General features: G+C 39.1%; 1 long non-coding RNA gene across 3 annotated transcripts; it reads left to right on the plus strand.

Annotated features, from left to right (window-relative positions):
• Positions 1-18,951: 18,951 nt before the first annotated feature.
• LOC141633553 (uncharacterized) lies at positions 18,952-21,093 on the plus strand. Of its 3 annotated transcripts, none has more exons than XR_012538362.1 (3): positions 18,952-19,287; positions 20,051-20,177; positions 20,695-21,093. It is a non-coding gene; the product is annotated as an uncharacterized LOC141633553 (long non-coding RNA). The 3 variants fall into 3 exon arrangements; XR_012538363.1 differs by lacking the exon at positions 18,952-19,287 and adding an exon at positions 19,294-19,941 and having other exon boundaries at positions 20,048-20,177; XR_012538361.1 differs by lacking the exon at positions 18,952-19,287 and having other exon boundaries at positions 19,294-20,177.
• The last annotated feature ends 1,700 nt before the right edge of the window (positions 21,094-22,793 follow it).

Below are 22,793 nucleotides of genomic sequence, written 5' to 3' on the forward strand. Positions count from 1 at the left end.
TTTTCCTCCAAAGTGCTCTAACTTATATATGGAAACAAATTAGATTTAATTTATTAAAATAAATTTTCATTTAAAAATAACTTTTTTATCATTAAAATTAAAAATATAAATAAAAATAAAACAAAATTGGTATAAAACTATAATCTCTATACATAAATTGTTACCCCTATTATTAACTTCGCGACGAAACAAAAATTTACTAAAATAATATGGGGGAGTTAAAATATTTTCATAAATAAACATAGTTCATGAAATTACTTAATTCTCTTGATTAATTTTAAGATTAATTTTTGTTTTTTTAAAATTCATGAGATATAAATCTGAAATCTATAAATATTATAGTAAAAATTAAAACTTCGATATATACCGCGCATTTGCGCGGGATCTACACTAGTTAACAATAATTAAAAAGGGATTAAGAGAATTATACCTACTAATGATTCCAATAATAAAGCAAAGAATAATAAAAGTACTTAATGATTGATTGGAAGGTTGTCAATCTCCCAATAATAACCCAAATAGTCTTCAATTACCCAAAACAAAGGATGAACAAGAGAGAGATTAAGGAAATGAAACTTGTATTAAAACTTGATTAAATGTTGATTACAAGATTAAAGAGAGATTTGATTGATATTAACTACACTAAAGATTGCTAAGAAGAACATGATCTTCTAATTAGCCTAATGGGGTATTTATAGTGGGGATTAGTTACATAAATTAGGGTTTACTAAGGACTTAAATGACGATTAAGTCCTTGAGGAATCGCCGGTCTCAAGGGAGACTCCGTTCTCCTTTTCGCCGGTCTTAGAAAAATATGCGCATCCTTCCTTGAAACTTGTAGAAGACGAAATGACTGATACACAATCCGAGCGTCCAGGGCACGGGACGGGCGGATTGTGGTGATCCTGGTCGGGCGTCCAGTTGGGGAAGACGGGCGGATTGGGGGTGTTTTGGACGGGCGTCCACTGGGGGAAGACGCTCGGATTGCCCCTTTTGGACGGGCGTCTTGTGGACAATCTGCTCGGATTGTCTTACAGCTACTTTCCTTCTTCTTTTCTTCCTTTTTCTTCATAAAATCCTTGAGGATTTCCTCGGGGATGCAAGGATCTTTTCTCATCATTGCCCATCTACTATAGTATGTACAAAGGCCTTCTAATCTTGTCTTCTCTTTGATGCTTGGTCATTGAATTCAATCAATTTAGCTTCATTTTGCCATGAAAATGCAAGGTTTGCACTCCTTTCCTACCAAGGAAACAAAACCTCAAAGAATATGCAAAACAAAGGACTAAAGACAATAAATGACCCAAATATGCACTAAAAAGCATGGGAACAAGGCTAATTCGGGGACTAAATACGCTCTAATTATGGTCACATCAATATCCTCATCCACATGCCATTGAAGTACATATACATGTAATATGCAAAATCCGAATGCCCTTCGCCTCGCAACATAAGAGACAGTGGGGTTAGCCCCGTTGATTAATCGATCCATGAAATCCAACATTCGCACTCCTTTAGCAGTCACAAGGCGGTCCACATCAACTCTTGCCAATCCAAGCAAGTCTCCAAACTTGTTCATATACCCTTCAGAAGTGGAGGGAATAGCAGGCAATTGTTCCGGGTCCCAACCACCAATCGCAGCAATTTCCTCGGGAAATGGGCAAATGTCGCCTACAGGGAAGGCAAATACGTGATAGTTCGGGTCCCAATAGTCAAGACAAGCATCTATAAATGGTTTGACTACCTTGATCAACTTCAAGCTAAAAAGCGATCCAAAATTATAAGCACCCATGTCGTGTTTCTCCACATTAGAGAACTCATTTGTCCATTCCTTTAGACGAATTCAAGAGTGTTCATGATGTATCCTTATTTTGGGAGCTTTGTGTAATAAGACGAAGAAAGACGGAAGAATTATGTTAATAAAACCTCCCTCGACGTCTCTATTTATAATAAAAGTTGTTTCCTAAAATCCGTCAGAACGGATGCACTGGGGAACACGCGCAGCAGGTGTTGCGCCTCTTCGAAGGGACGCAGCTCTTGCTGCGCCTCTTCCTCAACCTTCTTTCTGTGATTTTCCGCATTGGATCTTTCCTAAATTCCTCAACGAATAATGTCATATTAATACGGGTTATTATTTTGGTAAATACGTCAGGTTGGCATATTTCGTGTTTTCCTAATTGCACGGGCACGCATTTCGAGACGATATCGACATTTTCGTCATTTTAGCACACTTATGCATTTCTTTTAAATTTTCTTTTCGGGGAATCATTTCACTCTCCTTCCACATTACATTTCACACTTATGTGTTTTTTTTCTTAGGGGGTAACCGTCCCTACCGTCCGGTCATTTCCGACCAAATTTATTGCATTTTCATTTCCGGCCAAATTTTTGCATTTTCGAGTCATTATTCTGCGCTAATTTAGGCCATGTGTATAAATGTATGTTCTATGTGACTTCTATGTTAATTTCGGCAGCATGACGGCGCAAACCATCATCTACCATACCTGTTCAAAGCTAACCTGCAGGCACAAACAAAGCAACCCAGCAGCAAAGGCACCCAGGTCATCACATATACAACCAAAAAGGGGATATGTACACCAAACTGGGGGCTCGAGCCCCAAAACGAGGTCCAAATATCCAAAATGTGGGTCCTAAAATGTACAAATGTACAAAATACAGCCAAAAACAAGAAACAACAAAAAAGCTACTACTGGCCGCCGTCTAGCTCAGCAACTCTGGCCTCGAGAGCAGCAACCCCGGCGTCTCGAACCTCAAGCTCCCTCAGCAGGCGAGTTGTCTCCTCCCGGGACTGGGCAAGCTCTCGCCCCAGCTCACCCTCCCTCTGCAAACAACAAGAACTGGCTCATGTCAAATCATTTCAAACATAAGGAAGATTAGAAAATTCAAAATGAAGTAAACGGAAGGTTGATACCTGACGTCCTCGGCCGCCAGCAAGTGCCTCGACGGCAGTAGCCCGCAGCCGGTTGGCTACTCTCCATAAAGCCACGAACCGGGATGGCGCAACCTGCATTTCAAAAGAAAAATTCTTAACGATTGGACAAACTCGAGCAAATGTGTTCTTACACAAAACTATACAAGTTAGAAGACTCACCCTCCGAATCAGATGCTGCCACTCGTCCAAGCCAACATCTCTCACCGCCACGTCAAAGTCACGTAGCTCGGAGATCGTCGTCATCCCCGTTGTGTCAGTGTACTCAAGGGTCTTGGGGTACGCTGGGGGCTCGATGCCCGCCACCTCGACCTCCTGCAAATTCAAATGATTTCCATTAATCGATGATCATTCATCTTGTTCTCAAATAATCAAAAATGAAGGAGGAGAAAGCACTTACCACAACCGGCCAGTACACCAACCTCCCGTAGAGGAACGCCGAGTAGTCCTCACCAGGAAGAAGGAGGGCGTCGCCACCAACGCCAGCCAGGTCAGCCTCCCTCTCAGCCTCAGAAGGCTCCCAAAACATCGTCTGAGGAGGATCGATGGGAACCGTCAAGACGTCCCGAGACCACTGACGAGCTAAGAGCTCACCCAAGTACCACACAGGACCCATCGATGTCCTCAGCAGCAGCCGGCTCGAGCTCCAAGGTCGAAGGACCTCAGCCACGAAAGGAGGAGCGCCAGCGTACTCCTCCCAAGGCCTGGGCACCCACTAGAAAAGCAAACGAAGGGTCATTCTTATGATCAGTTCTACAGTAAAGAAGAGAGACAAACAAATACAAGGTGAAATGCTCACGCCATCCAGCTGAAGAGTGTTCACCTCCCGCCGACAGACGTCGTGGAAGGAACGCCGACTCCTCGTGCGACACATCACCCAATCCCTCACAACGTATATGCCTTCTCCACCGGCTCCGTCCTCTTGGGTGCGAGGCCCGGAAAGTAGGAGTACACCCACGCCTGTAAAACAAGATAATCAACAACGATCTTTCTTGATTCGACAAGAAAAGGAAATGATCTTTCATGAAATGAAGTGAAGGTTCATACCTCCAACAGCAGTCTAGGACCGACAGCAGCAGGAGAAGTCCCCTTCTCCATCAACTCCGGATGAACCATGCCCCTCATGAAGCGGATGAGGACCTCAAAACCAGCAGTGAACCAGTCCCAACGGCCTAGGGAGCTCAGGTCAGAAAGAAAGGGAAGGAGCTTCGTCGAAAGCCTCTCTCCCTTGTATCCGAGGTAGATCGAAGACAGAAACCACCAGAGCCATAAACGAACCCTCTGTTATGTAGTGCATGGAGGAGGAGCCGTCTCCCTCCCATCGATCACCACCGACGCCGGGGTCTTCCCCGCGATGTAGTCCCGAACGTAAGAACTAGGCACCAAGCCAGGTACCGCAGCCGCCTTCGACGCCAAGTTCCAGCCGATCAACCTCCTAGCCTCCGCCGAATCAACCCTCATGGCTGTCTCCAGCCACTCCACCACCTCAGTCCCACACGGTAGACCAGAAATCATGTCGTAGTCCTCTAACGTGACCCCCACCTCACCAAAAGGCATGTGAAACGTGGATATCATGTCCCAAAATCGGTCCAAGAAAGCTCGGACGAGACTGAGGTTGGCCTGAAGCTTCCTCCTCGCAATATCCCTCCAAGCCTGCAGCAAAGCACCGAACGCTCCCCGCTCAATCATGGCTCGATCCTCAGCTGACAGCCTCTCGTAGCACCCCATCGCCATCATGTAGCCCGAGAACGATCTGATGTTCCCGGCCTCCTACGTTGATTTGAAATAAAAGCTATCTTTAGCTCGAATGAAGAGGAAAAGGTAGGACAAACAGAAGTGAAAGAAGATGAATGAAGAGTGATGAATTTGATTTACCAAGCTCTTCACCGTCCTGTAGGACAGGTGACCCTCCGTAGCCCAAAGCAGGTGCCTACTGTCCCAAGTCTCAGCCCACGCAGGTGCTCCCCTCAGCTGGCGACCACCCCGTCCAACATTGGCCCGTCTCGGGGCCTCCTCCTCCTCTAGGACCTCGTCCTCAGCAGCCATCACCGCAGCGGTGAAAGCCTCCTCCAATGCCTCCTCAAGCACCTGAGAAGGGTCAACGGCAGTGTCCACGTCCATGGGATCTCTCCCAGATGTAGAAGCCTCGTCACCTGCAACATTAAAGTAAATTTAGGCCGCATCAATTGACGATAAGCCTTGATTAGGGGATTTTTGAGTTTTCGGAGCTCCGAAATCGCTTTTTTCTTGCCATCTTTGGCAAATTTCCCACAAACCCGTCCGCTCATGTGGTAATTTGGGTCAAGTCAAGTCTAAGTTGAAGCCTAGTCATGGGTTCGAGTCGGAATTTCGGCAGCATTTCGTTATAACGGCGATTATGCCCTAGGAAGTGTCCTGAAAAAGCCGCCATCAATCAAAATTCCGATATGGTATGGAAGTTTACCCATCATACAAGGATTCCAAATATCGAGTTTCGTCACAAGTGGGCAATCCTAAGGCTATTTTTGAAGCGATTTACGGTTTAGTTGTGAAACCGTCTCAATTTCACTCAAATGCTCAAAACTCAATGAAAATTCGAAACGAATACATGGTTATAATCCTTATACTACCAATTAGCCGTTTACAAAGTGAATTTTGCAAGGCAAAGTCGTTTGGAGGAAAAGCCCCAAATTTTCGACTAATTAGGGTCGAAAACCCTAATTTTGTCGATCCCATTCGATCAAATACGGAAGATAAATGCAAGATTGATACACATACCTCGATTATTCATGGCAAATTCAAGCTTTTGGATCAAATTTTGACGAAAATGGTTGGAATTTGAGAGAGAATTTGAGAATTTGTGTTTCCAGTAAATGAAATAAACCCTCTGTTTCATCAGGTTTTTACGCAGGAAAAACACGCCCAGGAATAGACGCAGCAGGTGCTGCGCCTCTTCCAAGGGACGCAGCTCTTGCTGCGCCTTTTCCCCAGCTCCCCTTCATACGTATTTTCAAAAATTCGTTATGAGTTCATTGTTTCGTGGGCCCACCTTTGGTGCGCCTCTTCCTTGATGCCATATCACATATTCGATCCGTTTGACGTATATTTTTCGCCCGGACCCGCATTTTCAAGCTAATTGCAAACTGCTATATTATTTTTATCCATGACCTAGCTTGTCACAATGAGTGATCCTTCTTTGACAGGTGTTTCGACACACCTCTATTCTGTTCCCTCAGCGAGAGTACACAGATAGACATTCCCTCTCGAGACATGGAGATCAGTTCCCGATTATGTTCCCCCAACGAGAGTACACGGATAGACATTCCCTCTCGAGACATGGAGAATAGTTCCTGATTATGTTCCCCCAGCGAGAGTTCACGACCGACAGTCATTTCCTCTTGAGACATGGAGATCAACATCGACCCCAAGCTCTTCCGAAGTTTGTTTGAAGCCGGCCACAAGCAGATTTCTCCCAGCAGTTCCAGACTATGTCCTGCTGTTTTCTCCCAATATCGCGTTTTGTTTCCCCTGGAGTTTCAAGGAATTTCACGTATGGTCTCTTCTTATGGCTGGCGAGCCTTCTTACGTAGTCTAATGGACTTTAAACGACCCTCCCCGATAGTCGACAGACTCTAAAATGTTCCCGACGATAGGTCCTTGGTTCAGACCTCTTGAGCCGCCTCGCGTCGCCATAGTCGTCAGGTTGTAATCTTCGATTGACCTGATGGCTATACATTGACTTTTGCTTTGTCCAAGCCTCAGTCAAAGTGAGCGCTCTGTAAATACCTCACTTATGCACCTCCCGCAAACCACCCGGTGATGATTGGGCCGCATGTTTGGTACGCTGAACGATTTGTGACAGTTCGAAAGTTTATCGTCAAGTGATCGCTCAAACACTTATGTGTACCTCTTAATTGTCATTTACGTGCCTATACGGTCGTTTTGGCGGTAATTAGAGTACATTTGGAGTCCGGGTCTAAAAACCGTCTTCATTTTCTAAAACCGAGTCAGAATGTTATGGAATGTTCCGGATATTTCTATTCCATATTTTACAATCTTTTAGTCTTTGGCAAAGAATTTCCCGTAATATTCACACAAAATATTAAGGAAAACAAGATTAATCCGTTATTCCATAACCAAAACACGGAAATCTTTCTTCCGCAGGAGGAAACCACTTGGGAAAGGACGCAGAAAGTGTTGCGCCTCTTCCAAGAGACGCAGTGCCTGCTGCGCCTCTTCCCAATTCCTTTTCTGCGTATTTTTCGTATCTTTTCATATCTTTTTGAGATTCACTTCCAAAGTTTCTCCGATAACCCTAATTTCCTCCACGTGATTAGTATAAATAGAGACCTTCGGTCTCACGTATTTCTCACGGGAGTGTCCGCCCTTCTCTTCTCCCTTTGCATTCTAGACCACGTTCTTACCTGTTGGCGCCTACGTGCTTGAACTTTCGATCACGTAAGCTCGGATCTTTCTGAGTACCAGCCTCGTTTTGCATGACCGACCAATTTGACCAACTCCACCATAATCAACTTTAATCAACTTTTTTCATTTTCCTCTTACGAGGGCACTTTCGTCTACATTCGAGTCGAGCATCACTAAACGTATACTTAGTTCATCTCGTTTCGTCAAACATGTAAGTCTGAGGGTGTATAATCCTATTTTGTCCTTTATTATTGTAATCATATTGTAAGGTTTATGTCGAAAGTATTTCTAAAGCCGATTTATAAAACCGTGCTTTAAATCTTTTTTTACGAATTACCAGAAGATGACCGTCGAGAAAGGACGCAAAGAATCGTTGCGCCTCTTGAAGGGACGCAGCACTGGGCCGCGCCTCTTCGTGAGGTCGCCATGATTCCTACTTCCTTTCTTCTTCCTTCGTCTTTTGTTCGTTCGTTTGTTTTGCTTTTTTGTTTTCAATTGTTTGTTGTTTCTTTAATGTAACAATTGTTCATCATCATTAGCATTTAATTCATCATAAATCCCGACTTAAATCCCTTATAATTCATATTTGCGAGTTTTCGTCATTAAAGTCAATCCGGGTTTTTAGAGATTTGATACATCTATATTGAGTCTCTGGAGTTCGATCTTTGACATAGTTGCATCTGTTATTCATCGTCACCATCATTAATTCGTCATTAATAACCTGTTTAACCTAATGAAATTGATTAGTTTGTTAATTTGTAATTAGTTAACCTATCGATCTTGTATAATTCATTCTAATCGGTTTCATCCATGTTTATCGCTTTCATGACCATTAATCATATGTAAATAACCTGTTAATCACTTTCATCCGAGTGAAATAATATAATCAAGCATTAAATTAACCAACGAATATTAACGACTTGCAATTCCGGCTTTACAGCCAGAATTGAGCTCAGGAACAGACGCAGCGACTGCTGCGCCTCTTCCAAGGGACGCAACTCTGATGCGCCTGTTCCTAGTTGATTTCTGTCTATGAACTCCCGTGTTGCTTTGACTTAGTTTGCTAATTACGTATTTAATTAACTATTAGTCATATTATCACCTTAATTCCTGTTCGTCAATTTTTTTATTTATTCTTTTCTAAAATTATCCGTTTTACAAGTATTTTCGACATAAATCAATTAATCCCATGTAATTATTGTAATCTCTTTCTTTATTGTAATCCCATGTATTTTCAATCTTTTAAATCTCTTGGTAAATTATATCCCGAAATTATATTTTAAATAATAAGGAAATTAACATCAACCGCAATTCCATAATAAAAACGCGGAAAATCTTTCTTCCTCAGGAGAAAACTCCTGGGGAAAGGACGCAGCACCTGCTGCGTCTCTTCCAAGAGCCGCAGTGGTTTCTGCGCCTCTTCCCCAGCTCCTTTCTGCGTATTTTAAGATCTTTTCGAGATTTACTTCCAAAGTTTTACCAAAACCCTAATTCCTCCGTGTGTTTAGTATAAATAGAGACCTTCGGTCCTCATATTTCTCACGCGAGTGTCCGCCCTTCTCTTCTCCCTTTGCATTCTAAGACCACGCTCTTGCTTTTTGGCGTCTACGTGCTTGAACTTTCGACCACGTAAGCTCGGATCCTTCTGAGTACCAGCCTCGTTTTGCATGACTGACCAATTTGACCAACTCCACCTCAATCAACTTAATCAACTTTGTTTAATTTCCTCTTAGAGGGCACTTTCGTTGTACATTCGAGTCGAGCATCACTAAACGTTAACTTAGTTAATCTCGTTTCGTCAAACATGTAAGTCTGAGGGTGTAAATCCCATCTTTTATTATTGTTTTTATCTTTGTAATCATTATTCTAAGGTTTACGTCAAAAATATATTCAAAACCGATTTACAAAATCTTTTTTCAAACCCTTTTTACGGTTTAGCGGGAGACAGACATCGAGAAGGAACGCAGCAATTGCTGCGCCTCTTCGAAGGGACGCAGTACCTGCTGCGCCTCTTCCTGAGGCTGCCGCAGTTCCTGCTTTCCTTCTTCTTCCTTCGTCTTCTGTTTATTTCGTTTGTTTGTTTTTGTTTCGTCTTTGCTTGTTCATATTTCATTCGTATGATAATCTTAGCATATAATCTTATTTCCCCAGGAGTTTTCTCCTGAGGAAGAAAGATTTTCCGCGTTTTTATTATGGAATTGCGGTTGATGTTAATTTCCTTATTATTTAAAATATAATTTCGGGATATAATTTACCAAGAGATTTAAAAGATTGAAAATATGGAATAGAAATATCCGGAACATTCCAGAATATTCTGACTCGGCATTTTAAACAGTTATTAGAAAATGAAGACGGTTTTTCACCCAGACTCCAAATGTACTCTAATTACTGTCAAAACGACCGTGACGGCACGTAGATGACGACCAGACACAAGTATTTGAGCTATCACTTGACGATAAACTTACGAATTATCATAAATCGTTCCGTGTACCAAACAAGCGGCCCAATCATCACCGGGTGGCTTGCGAGAGGTGCAGAAATGTGGTATCTACTGGTAACATATAAAATATTTAACTAAAAGTAATGTTTAGTTAGTCATAATCAATATTTTATACTTAACGTATGCATATTTAATTGAAGATATTAAAAAAAATGTAATTTGTTCTCTACCTTTTTATGTCGTTTATAATACTATAGTGTATTACTTAATAATCATTACTTTTGTTTTGATTATTTAAATGCGCTCGCGATCACTGTGTACATAGATACTCGTACACATAATCATCACTATTTAAACTTCTCAAAATCTAAGATGTATTCAATTTCTCACAATATAATTTTTTCATTCACACACTATAAAAACTTATCTTTTAATAGTTTTCTTTAAGTTTTTTTTAATAAATACAATGACTCTTCCAAATATATTTTTCTTAATGGATTTAATGGTCTAAGTTTTATAACTTTCTCAAAATGTTGTTTTACGTAAAACATTGTGAGACACTCACTTTAATTATCGTTACATTTCAAAATATTTTAATAAATATAATGAAAACTATACTCAATTGAAAGCATTTTTCGCAATGAACGTAATTATTTACATCTTAAATTTTTTATCAAAATATTTTTTTAATAAATTTAGAATCAAATAACCGTAATTATTTAATTTAGTATTATAATAAAATTTATTAAACTATAATTAATATTTTGCTGAGATTTATACGGCATTTATTATGTTAATATTAAATGATTAGCTATAATTAATGATTGTCATTAAGGCTATATAGGACATGTGGCGCATCCATAGCAATTCAACCCAGTTTTATATATATATACTAGGTAATATCCCGCGCTTCGCGCGGCCTGTTTTAAAATTTTATTATTATAATTGAAGAAAAATAATATAATTCATATATAACCTTTAATATTTTTACCTATAAACAAAAATAAATTAACATTTTTTCTCAAATTTTATTTTTTTAAGTTTAAGTTCAGTATCTTAAAATAAAATACATATAATTTTAATTAAAACTAATACTAAGTTATAGTTAATTAAGCATGATCAACGTTTTACAAAAAAAATTGTAACTGATCAAATATCACAGTAATTAAAATAAAATTTATTCGAATAATGCAACAATCATGATTAAGGTATTAAATTATATCATTTCACGATACGTTATGTTCCAAATCAATTAAAAGATTTGTTCAAAATAATGCGAATACGGTTTTATGCAATTTTTAATTTTGTATGTATAATGTTTGAAATTTATGTATCAAACATATATGGCCCAAACTAAACTTATTCAAATGTTTTGTTTGTGTCTTACATGTGGTACGTGTCAAACATATCTATCAGAAATTTGCACCATTTGTTTTTTTTAACAACTATATATAACGATGTTTAAGAGTTTACCGTAAATAAAATAGGTTGAATTTTCTCAAATATCATTTTTATAAGATAACATATAAAATATTTAAATAAAAGTAATGTCTAGTTAGTCATAACTCATAACTAATGTTTTGTTCTTGACGTATACATATTTAACAAAAGATAATAAAGAAAAATGTAATGTATATTCTACTTTTTCATGTTGTTTATATAATAGGGTTTTTCTACATGGTACCCTTGTATTTATTTGAATTCTACGTGATACCTCTCGCTTTTCAAAAATACCCGTGGTGCCCCTAAACATGATAAAAACATCTTAAAATACCCAAAATGCTCTAATCCGCCTCTTTAAAATGTTTAATTTATAAATTTTTTATTGATTTTTTGGCAATAATTTGTCATGTCATTAACATAAACATCGTCTACTCAATTGTAAACATATTTTTAGTAGATTGGGTATTTTTAGAACATTTTACTACATTTGGGGATACCACTTGTATTTTCAAGAATATAGGGGTACCATGTAGAATGCGAAGAAACACGGGATACCACGTAGAAAAACGCTATATAATATTATATTACTTAATAATCATTAATTTTCTTTTAATTATTCAAACTCATTCGTGATCACTGTGTACATACATACTCGTTATCACAGTATTTAAACCTCTCAAAATCTCATATGTATTCATTTTGTCGCAATATAATTTTTTCGTTCCCACACTATAAAAACTTATTTTTTAGTAGTTTTTTTTTTAAGTTTTGTTTTTAATATATACAATGACTCTTCAAAATATATTTTTTTTAATAAAATTAGTGATCTAAGTTTTATAACTTTCTCAAAATGTTTTTTTACGTGAATGTAAAACATTGTAAGATGCTCACTTTAATCATCTCTACATATCAAAATATGTTAATAACTATAATGAAAAGTATACTTGATTGAAAGCATTTTTCGCATGAATGTTTTTATTTACAATTTAGAATTTTTATCAAAATATTTTTTTTAATAAATTTAGAATCAAATCAACGTAATTATTTAATATAATTTTATAATAAAATTTATTAAATTATAATTAATATTTACTGAGATTTATGCTGCATTTATTAGGTTTATATTTAATGTTCAGCTGTAAATAATACTCGTATTTAATACTGGGTTGACACGTGTCACATCCACAGCCCCTTGTACTTGGACTCCCTCCATTATTTTATAAATGACGTTTTTGTTTTTCGAGGTAGGCCTTTGACTGTCAATTATATAAAAATATAATGTAGAAAAAATTATGAAAATTATATTATTAGATTCGTCATAAAATTTGCTTTCAAAAAAATATACTTTTCAAGCAGTTGTTGAAGAGAGAAGTGAGTGTCTCGAAATGTGAGAATGACATATATAAAATAATGGAGAGAGTATGTTTTACAAGCAGTTGTTGAACATTATGTTTATTATAATGTATTATCTCGATCTTTTCAGATAAAAGGAGCTTAACTGAATTGAAGTGAACTGAATGGAGCTAAACTAAGCAGCTAACAACCTTGCACCAATTTTAATTTGATCGGACTTCTCACTTTCTGTCTGAGTCTCTTTGCTTGTCAAATATGTATAACCCTTTCTTTAAATTCTTATTAGTAGTTTTTAAAAGTTAAGAGTATATATATAATATGGCTTGAAAGTTAGTTTGAAAAGTTTGACTGTACTCTTTATATAATATCTCGACTATATAATCTTTTCTAAAACTCATTCGAAGCAATTTGTAAAAGTTGAATTTCTAGGTGGCAATTGAAAAAGTGTTATAATTGTTTGAACTATAAAATTACTTGAGAGGATCCGGCTAAAATTAGAACTGATTCAGGTCTCCACAAATTCAGTTAAGATTGTAGTGTTTATCTCCACAATTGTTTGTCTTGATCATTTAGAGGGTTAACATTTATTAGATCCTTACATTTTCTTAAACGTAAGTGATGAGCTTTGTTATTATGCTCTATTATGATAGGAAACATCTTGTATATTGTAGTTGTGGTCCTGCGTATTAATGAATTTTATCTATAATAATTAATTCATCATCTAAACAAATAATATAGGAATTAGGAAGTAATATATTGAGAGACCAATAAAAAAGATAAATAAATAAATGATAAGAAGAAAGTATTTTAATCCCACAAAAATTTTAGAGAGACGGTCTTTTAATAGCATTATTGAGAGACCTCTCACATAATGAGGGGAGGGAGTTATTTAATTTCTATTTTTCATGTTATGTCTCCCACTACTTACGGTTATAATGCTCATCATATCAAAGCCATCTCATCAATTAAGTTTCGTGTGCTATATCTCAATGCCATAAGTAATAAGAGTATAAAAAATTAGTATTGTCTATTGAGCATTTGAGCATATTATTTGTTAATGAGACCATAATATTAGGAAATATAATATGTAAATATTTCGTTCCCATGTATTTAGGAAACTGTTTATATTGTTACCTTATTTTATGCATTGTATTTAGGTAATTAGGTTGTATACTTTGCTATAAATATGATTAATGATAATCACCCAAATCAGGGGATTATATTCTAACATGGTATCAGCTAGGTTAACGATCTAGTCTAATTCCTTGTGATGATTCTCGCTTCGGCTGTTCGTGTCTTGCTTCACCGGTCTAGCCTCACGCCACCATGCCCGGTGACGACAAGAATCCCCCACTCAAAACCTCACTACACCCCGTCTACTCTGTCATTAACATTCAAAACAAAGTACGGACTCTTGACGGCGTAAAGGTTTCTTACGTATCTTGGGTGAATCTCTTCACCCTTCATGCGCGTGGCTACAAAGTTCTCCACCACATCGACGGTACGAAGCCACCGGCTAAAACTGATCCTACTTTCGATGACTGGTCTGAGATCGACTGCCACGTGCTTCAATGGATCTATGGCACGCTCTCTGACGATCTCTTATCTCGCGTTCTCGAACCCAATTCCACTGCTCATGGGGCTTGGACCCGTGTCAAGAACGTTTTCCTCAATAATAAAGGAGCCCGGGCAGCGGCCCTCGAGCATGAATTAAACAACCTCAAGCTCGGATCCATGCCATCTCTTGATGCGTACTATCAACGTCTTCGCGAATTGGCGGGACAATTGAGAGACGTTGACTCTGAGGTGACTATCAGCGCCTCGTTTTAGCATTAGTTCGCGGCCTACCATCTGAGTACGACACAGGCGCCTCCTATATTAATCAGACGTTGCCCAATTTCGAGACAGCAAGGAGCATGCTCGAATTGGAACAACATCGAAAGTCCAGCCGCGAAGACAACGACACCGCCTTGGTCGCTCATAGTTCGTCCTCTCCTGCCGAAACCTCCTCTTGGCTGGATTCTGCTCCACCTGCACCTGCTTCCCAACCACGGTATGGGAACAATAATAATAATAACAACCGCAATAACAACAATAAACGCAATTCCAATTACAAAGGCGGTCAACACTCTGGTGGTCGCCAATACAATAACAAAAATGGTTCCCCTGCCACGGCAACTTCCCCTGCTCAACCGTCGTGGGGTCCACCACCTCCGTGGGTTGCTTCTTGGGCACCGCCACCATGCCCATACCCCACTTCTCCGGGTTGGGCATCTCCATGGCCGACTTGGCCACAGTTCGCTCTTTCTCGCCCGCCTTACTCTGCTCGTGGACCTCGCTACCAAACTCCATCTGCTCGTGGTTATGGCCAAGCATATCTAACAAGTGATGAACCACAACAATCAACAGACTTGGCTTCTGCTTTTCAGGCCATGTCTCTGAACCCGCAGACTGGTGGACCGTGGTTTATGGATACTGGCGCTTCATCCCATCTTACCTCTGATGAAGGTATGCTTCGTTCCACTTTTAATTCAAGTACGATTAAGTCCATTTATGTCGGTAACGGCTCTAGTATTGCAATTCATGGCTCCGGCACATCCCATATTCCCATCCCTGACCGTAACTTACACCTTCACCGTGTCCTCTATGCACCACATATCGTTAAAAATCTTATCTCCGTGCGTCAATTTACGAAAGACAATAATGTCTCTGTTGAATTTGACCCTTGTGGTTTTTCTGTGAAGGATTTAACGAATGGGAAAACGATTTTGAGGAGCAACAGTGATGGGGAATTGTATCCAATGTCAACCACCTCTATTACGTTCTAGTCCAACCACGAGTCTTACAATCTGCTAGTTTTCGCTCCGGATATGTGACATCATCGCCTCGGCCATCCCGGTGCCCCTGTTATTCAATTTCTTAAATCTAGAAATCGTATTACTTGTAATAAGGAGCAAAACTCTATTTTAAGTCATTCTTGTCAACTGAGTAAACATAAGCGTCTGCCTTTTCATGATTCATCCTCAACTACTATTGCTCTGTTTGATATTATTCACAGCGATTTGTGGACATCGCCAATTTTAAGCAGTAGCGGTTTCAAGTATTATCTTATTCTAATTGACGATTTCACCAGTTATCTTTGGATTTACCCACTGAAATACAAGTCAGAGGCATTTACTAATATTCTCAAATTTACTAAATTGGTTAAAACTCAATTTCAGTCTAATATTAAGTCATTTCAGTGTGATCTTGGTCGGGAATTCGACAACAATAATTTCCGCCTTTTTGCTGACCAAAATGGCCTTGTGTTTCGTTTTTCATGCCCGCAAACATCCTCACAAAATGGAAAAGCGGAACGTATGATCCGTCGAATTAATGAAATGACCCTTGCTCTTCTACACCATGCTTCTCTTCCATCAAAATTTTGGGTCGCCGCTGTCCATCTCCATAATATTCTTCCCACCAAAGTACTCGGCCTTCGAACCCCCACATCTGTCCTGTTTCTCAAAGAACCATCGTATGACCACTTACGTGTTTTTGGTTGTGCGTGTTATCCCAACTTATCTGCCATGCGTCCACATAAACTTGCTCCCAGGTCCACCCATTGTGTCTTTCTTGGATATCCACCCGAATATCGCGGGTATAGGTGCCTTGATCTGTCTAGTGGGAAAATCATTCTTTCTCGTCATGTTACTTTCGATGAATCGGTTTTCCCATTTGCTAAGTCTCCCATTGATGCTCGTCCCCTAGACTACACCTTCCTCCAACCTACTGATGAACCCATTTCCCCGCTTATTCTTGACCACCTTGAACCCACAACCTCTCCCACACCCAATGCCCAACCAACTCCCACTCCTACTGACCAAACACCTCCCACGCCTACTGCCCATCCTTCCTTCCCACGCTCACCAACTCCTACACCAACCATGACCACCCCAACACCACCTACCATCCCACCCACACCTGCCACACCACACTCTGCCGCCACCTCAACCCCCACCCAACCCTCTACGACTCCTCTTCGTCAAACCGACTCCCTTGTTCTTTCCTATGGACCCATCACCCATGCCCGTGCCCATCACATGAATACCCGAGCAATGAATGGAATTTTCAAACCTCGTGTCCTCACTGCCACCTCCACCCCTCCCCTCTCTCCGCTGCCCAAATCCCCACAACTCGCCCTCCAGGACCCGAATTGGAAAGTCGCCATGAATGACGAATATCATGCTTTAATTAAAAATGGAACGTGGGATTTAGTTCCGCGCCCTTCTAATGCTCATATTATACGTTGTATGTGGTTGTACCGGCACAAGTTCCATGCAGATGGGTCATTTCAACGCTATAAAGCTCGGCTCCTCGTAAATGGTAAGACCCAACAAATTGGGGTCGATTGTGATGAAACGTTTAGCCCGGTGGTGAAACCGACAACAATTCGCACTGTCTTAAGCTTAGCTGTATCGCGCTCTTGGCCTCTCCATCAATTGGATGTCAAGAATGCCTTTCTTCATGAGGACCTTGTGGAAACTGTTTATATGCACCAACCACCCGGGTTTGTAGACTTATCTGCTCCGACTCATGTTTGCCGCCTCCGAAAGTCCCTCTATGGCCTAAAACAGGCCCCCCGGGCCTGGTATCACCGCTTTGCAACATTTATTATTTCACGCGGTTTTCGGAGCAGTACTTGCGACAATTCTCTTTTCATATTCAAAGCCGGCAATGAAACTGCTTATTTGTTGTTATACGTTTATGACATCGTACTCACTGCCTCCAGCAATGCCCTTCTTCAACCAATCAGCCGTGATCTGAGTACTGAGTTTGCAATGTCAGACCTTGGCTTCTTACATCATTTTCTCGGTATTGCTGTTACTAGGACGTCCTCAGGACTATTTTTATCACAACATCAGTACGTCCTCGATATTTTAAAACGAGCTTCAATGTCTAATTTCAATCCCGCTGCCACACCCGTGGATACGGGGGCCAAGCTTAGCTCCACAACCGGCTCACTGTTACAAGAATCCACTCTTTACCGCCAGTTAGCTGGAGCTCTTCAATATTTGACAATCACGCGTCCCGACATTGCCTATGCAGTTCAACAAGTTTGCTTGTTCATGCATGCCCCCCGTGAGCCTCACTTTCACTTCCTCAAACGCATCTTGCGTTATCTTAAAGGTACTCTCAATCATGGGCTCACCATTTCTAAGACTAATAAACACTCACTGACGGCATATTTCGACGCGGATTGGGCCGGCTGCCCGACTCTCGCCGCTCAACTTCTGGCTATTGTGTTTTCCTAAGAGACAACCTCGTTTCTTGGTCATTAAAACGCCAAGCTACGGTCTCACGTTCTAGTGCCGAAGCGGAGTACAGGGGCGTAGCTAACGCTGTTGCTGAAACTAGTTGGCTCCGTAATTTGCTCCTTGAACTTCACGTACCTATTTCTCGTGCTACATTGGTTTTTTGTGATAACATATCTGCGGTTTGCCTATCAGGGAACCCTGTTCAGCACCAACGCACTAAGCACATTGAGCTCGATCTTCACTTTGTACGTGAAAAAGTTCAGCTAGGAATGGTTCGCGTTCTTCATGTGCCCTCTGAATTTCAATACGCTGATATTTTCACCAAGGGCCTGCCTCGGCATCTCTTCACCCGCTTCCGTTCCAGCCTGAGCGTTCGCTCTTCTCCCGCTCAGACTGCGGGGGAGTATTAGGAAATATAATATGTAAATATTTAGTTCCCATGTATTTAGGAAACTGTTTATATTGTTACCTTATTTTATGCATTGTATTTAGATAATTAGGTTGTATACTTTGCTATAAATATGATTAATGATAATCACCCAAATCAGGGGATTATATTCTAACACATAATAACACCGGATAACTAACATTGAATTATTAGGATCTCTAACAATTATCCTAATTTTTAGTATTAGTAGTATCCGTCTACAATAAACCTCAAATGCAATCTTAGATGCTATGAGTTTGACAACGACTAAATAATTTGGGTCGGGCTTCTCACTTCCGTTCTTTTCTTAAATCCTTTCGAGTTACTTAACCCATCTAATTTGTCCTCGCTAATCATATTTTTGTTGTCATCTGAGTTATATGTGTTAAAATAACATACAGATTAAAATCTCAGATATGTAAACTAAAAATTACGTGATGTAACCAACGAAGTTATTCCACAATACAATAATAAGGAAGTGTTAAAATACAGACGGTAACCAAAACAAACTTGAAGTATAATCTATAAAATACTATTAAAAGCCTAATCTAAAATGAATCATAAAGGCCACATAGACAAATCCACGTAGGATTAAGCAAAGCCACGTCTGATTTTAGATTGCCACGTCTGTCTAAATTTTGCCACCTCCATCAATAGACATCAATCCCATTAACCCCTCCCCAATTATCAATCCTATGAATCCCGTATTACCTATGACTCTCCCTCCCGTCGTTGGTATGGCCGGAAACCACCTTCCAATAGCTCAACCCGGTCTCCGACGAAGGTTAACGCTGTCCGTCCACCGAAACAGCCCACCCACTGCCCATATTAAACCATTGTGTGATGGGGAAGAGCCAATCAACCGCCCGCACCTACCTTGCCGGAAATCCCCTTCTCGCCGGCCGATATGCCACGGGTTATTCCTGATTGTCCTTCACGGTCGTGGTGGATACGGAATGTCGACGGATGTCAGGTACCGGTTTATTGATTCCATCTTTTCATATTCCTCTTTAATTTGTTCACTAAATGTTTAATTGAATACGTATTGATTACGTATAGATGGCACCGTTTGTCTTCCTAAACCGTCGTCATGTTATGATATGATTAAATTTCTGAGTTTATTGCATTCCAAAATTCCTTCTCGGTTTGCTTCCCTTTTGTTTCATTCTCACCCCGCTCTCAACGTCTCAATTTTTCCCTTCCTTCAATGCTGCGTTATTCCTTGGAGGTATTCACTTCGTACAATTCCATTGAACCGTCTGTTGGACTGTTTTGGTTGTTACTAATTTAACTATGGCTTTATTTTATCGTTCCTTGATTTTTTCCTAAAGGTGATACTACACTGATATATTAGTAACCCGTCATTGATCGTCTTTGTTGTGGTATTTCTCGTATTTAATATATTATTTGGTAGTCGATATAGTTCCCAACTCCCATTATCAGTCCCATTGTCCAACAAAATCCAACATAAAAAAGGATAACAATGGTACACACAAGAACTACAACACAAAAGGCAGTGACAACAGCATCACAGCTCGGAACTCGGTTCGGATAATCCGGGTTAAGCTGCTTAGGCCAAAGGATACTTTGGCTTTAGTTCATGTTTATAGACTTATTAGTACCCAAGGTTTGTGATTGATGATTTTTGTTTTGTGATGATTTTGGTTATTAGTGTGTTGCAGTATGGAAAATTAGTGTTAATTTGTGGCTTTCTTGTGTGTGTCTGTGTGCAGAAGTTATGAAGGGTTTGGTGGCTAAAAAACAAGCAAAGATGAGAAAAGTGGGATAGAATTAGCAAATTCAGAAGGACTCAAAAAAGCTGAGATATTAGTGAGAAAATCTATGCAAGATAAAATTAAACAGGTAAAAATTCAAAAGAAGAGTGTTGTTTAGTACTGTTTTTTCAATAAACTCCCTTGATTGATATCTTAATTAGAAACAACAATACAATTATACAAGTATGAGGAATGCTAACGACCTTCTCCGCTAACATCGGTTTATAATAATAGTAGTTTTCCTTGCACAAAGCAAGTGGGTAAACTAAATGTTATTTTAATCGTATATTAGAGGAGAAGGTTAGAGAGACGATCCAAAGAAGGTAGATAATATTCCTCCTACAAATATACAACACTATGCCCTGTTTCCCTTTTGATTAAACCAAATCAATTGATTTATTAAGAAATTTAAACGAAAAATGTCACCAAGGTTTTATTATGAAATTAAATTGGTAAAAGCCATTTTCTTTTCCTACAACCACCACCAAGGTTTAATACTTCTATTCTTAAATTAATCCAGGTTAAGACGGATACTTCCGTTTTAAACAAGAATTTGTGTATATTAAAATGATTTGTGGTCGCTAACATGGAATTTGGATTTCCAGGTTAGTAGAAATGGGCATTGATCCAGAACACATTCAAGTGCAAATAAAGGAACATGCAGACCAAAGACATGTCAACCTTCACTGAATAGCATTTCTGAGGCTGCAAGCTGATGATGATTTTCGATAATAATTCAAATTTAACTAGGAGATAAGAAATGGGAGAAGCCTTAATCCATCAACTTATGAGATTTCAAATTTAAGGAAGCTGGAGTTAAACAACAAATCTTCGGTACGAAGATCGGTTCATGAAGAAAACTGTAAATATATGAACGAGGAAATGCAGTTGACATTGTCGTAGTGGTTGTATTGTTAAGTGATTTCTGAATTCGGAAATAGGCTTTTATCCCAAGACATTTTCTCATTTATGGAAGATAAATTGCTCTTATTAGCTCAGATAAATTATCTGCTTCTTTTTCATTAGCTTGTAAAAGACAGGAATTGGGCACACACTTTCCATTTCTTAACCTTTGCTCTATTATTGCTGAAGAAAAAGTTGAAATAAAAAGCATAAATGGGTGTGCAGAAAGTGTGAATTATCTACGTGTGTAGTCAATTAACATGTGGGAATAACAAGGTCGACCAACGGAAAAATAAAAGCACTCTATGATTTCCTTGGCGGGGACGAACGTTTTTCTACCGTTTCATCGTCGACAAAAGAAGACAAACTACTAATCCGTACAAAAAATATTTTAGTGTGCCGATAGAGTATCATGGAAGCGGTTGAATATAGATATTGATATCACAAGGCATTTGAACCATGAACTTCTGCAGGAAGAATAATGGGAGTGTAGTTCACAAATTACAGTAAACATAAGTTCCATTGTTCGAAACCAATTTGGATCCTCTCAATTTCCTCCTCTACCCATTTCCTCTCGATGGGCCGGACAAATCCGAGACGATCTAATGGTCATTGTTTGATGAGGTGGAGAAGGAAATTATGAGTTTTAAACTCTTCCAAACAAAAGTCATAAATAACTGCAGATAGTACTACCACATGCTTATTTGCTGGCAATCTAGGTTATGTTGTGAGGTTACCGTCTAACAAAACCAAAAAATTGAATAGTTCAAATAACTTAGTTTCAATAAAATTTTAAATAAAATAATTAATTAATACCGGCATTAAAACGTAGACACTATTCCAATATTAACCAAAAAAGAGATGGGCCACCTTCTAAAAAACCGTATCATATATACATTAAACAATCTCCAACAAACGGGAAACAATAGACGTTCAACCGTGGCCCCTATCATATCCATACAAAAACACAATATCAAAGTTTTTTGCTCAACCATAGCAAAATCAAACTAAATTTGCCAGTCCAAATTAGACCAACACTATCGCACTTCTCATTTACACAAACGACTGCTCCAATATCTTTGCCCCAAACAAAGGGAAAATAAAACCGATGGGAACATCTACTGTTGTGTGAAATGGTTTTATGTGATGCAAAACTAACAACTACAAATATATTGAACTATAATGGAATAGAGAAATAACAAAACAACCTATACGAGCAACTTAAATAGCAACACACTGACGACTCAATACAACACAATCAGAAGACAAACCCAAACAAGTAACTAAAAACAAAGAAACCCGTGATTCCCACGGGTGCCAAAACTAGTTCTTTTTTATAAACATAACCTTTTAGTTCGAACCCTTTCTTATTTCCACCAAAGCAAAAAAGCTGCGTAAACTAAAATACAAAAATGGGCGCGGTACATATCTTAAGCATCAAATTGATCACGATTAGTGCAAAACACTTACTTTATCTCAAATATAACTAAACTTTTGTTTTTGTATAACGAAACCGATATTAAGTTTTTTATGCTTGGAAATTCTATTTCGTTTTATATATAGCTTCAAGGCCAGAGTTATATACCTCTAATATGACATCTTGAACTCGTTTCATTAGATCATTACCGTAATATTGTGATAGATATTACTCTTATTAGTAACATCTAATAAAATATATTTTGATCGATTTAAAATCAGTGACAATATGATGTTCAATGCAAGGAAAAAATTAAGAATTAAGACCAACAAAATAATACTCCTTATAAAATACTAAAATTGATACCGCTTAAGCTTGTCGATA

Source organism: Silene latifolia, chromosome Y, assembly GCF_048544455.1.
Source record: "Silene latifolia isolate original U9 population chromosome Y, ASM4854445v1, whole genome shotgun sequence".
Taxonomy (NCBI): domain Eukaryota; kingdom Viridiplantae; phylum Streptophyta; class Magnoliopsida; order Caryophyllales; family Caryophyllaceae; genus Silene; species Silene latifolia.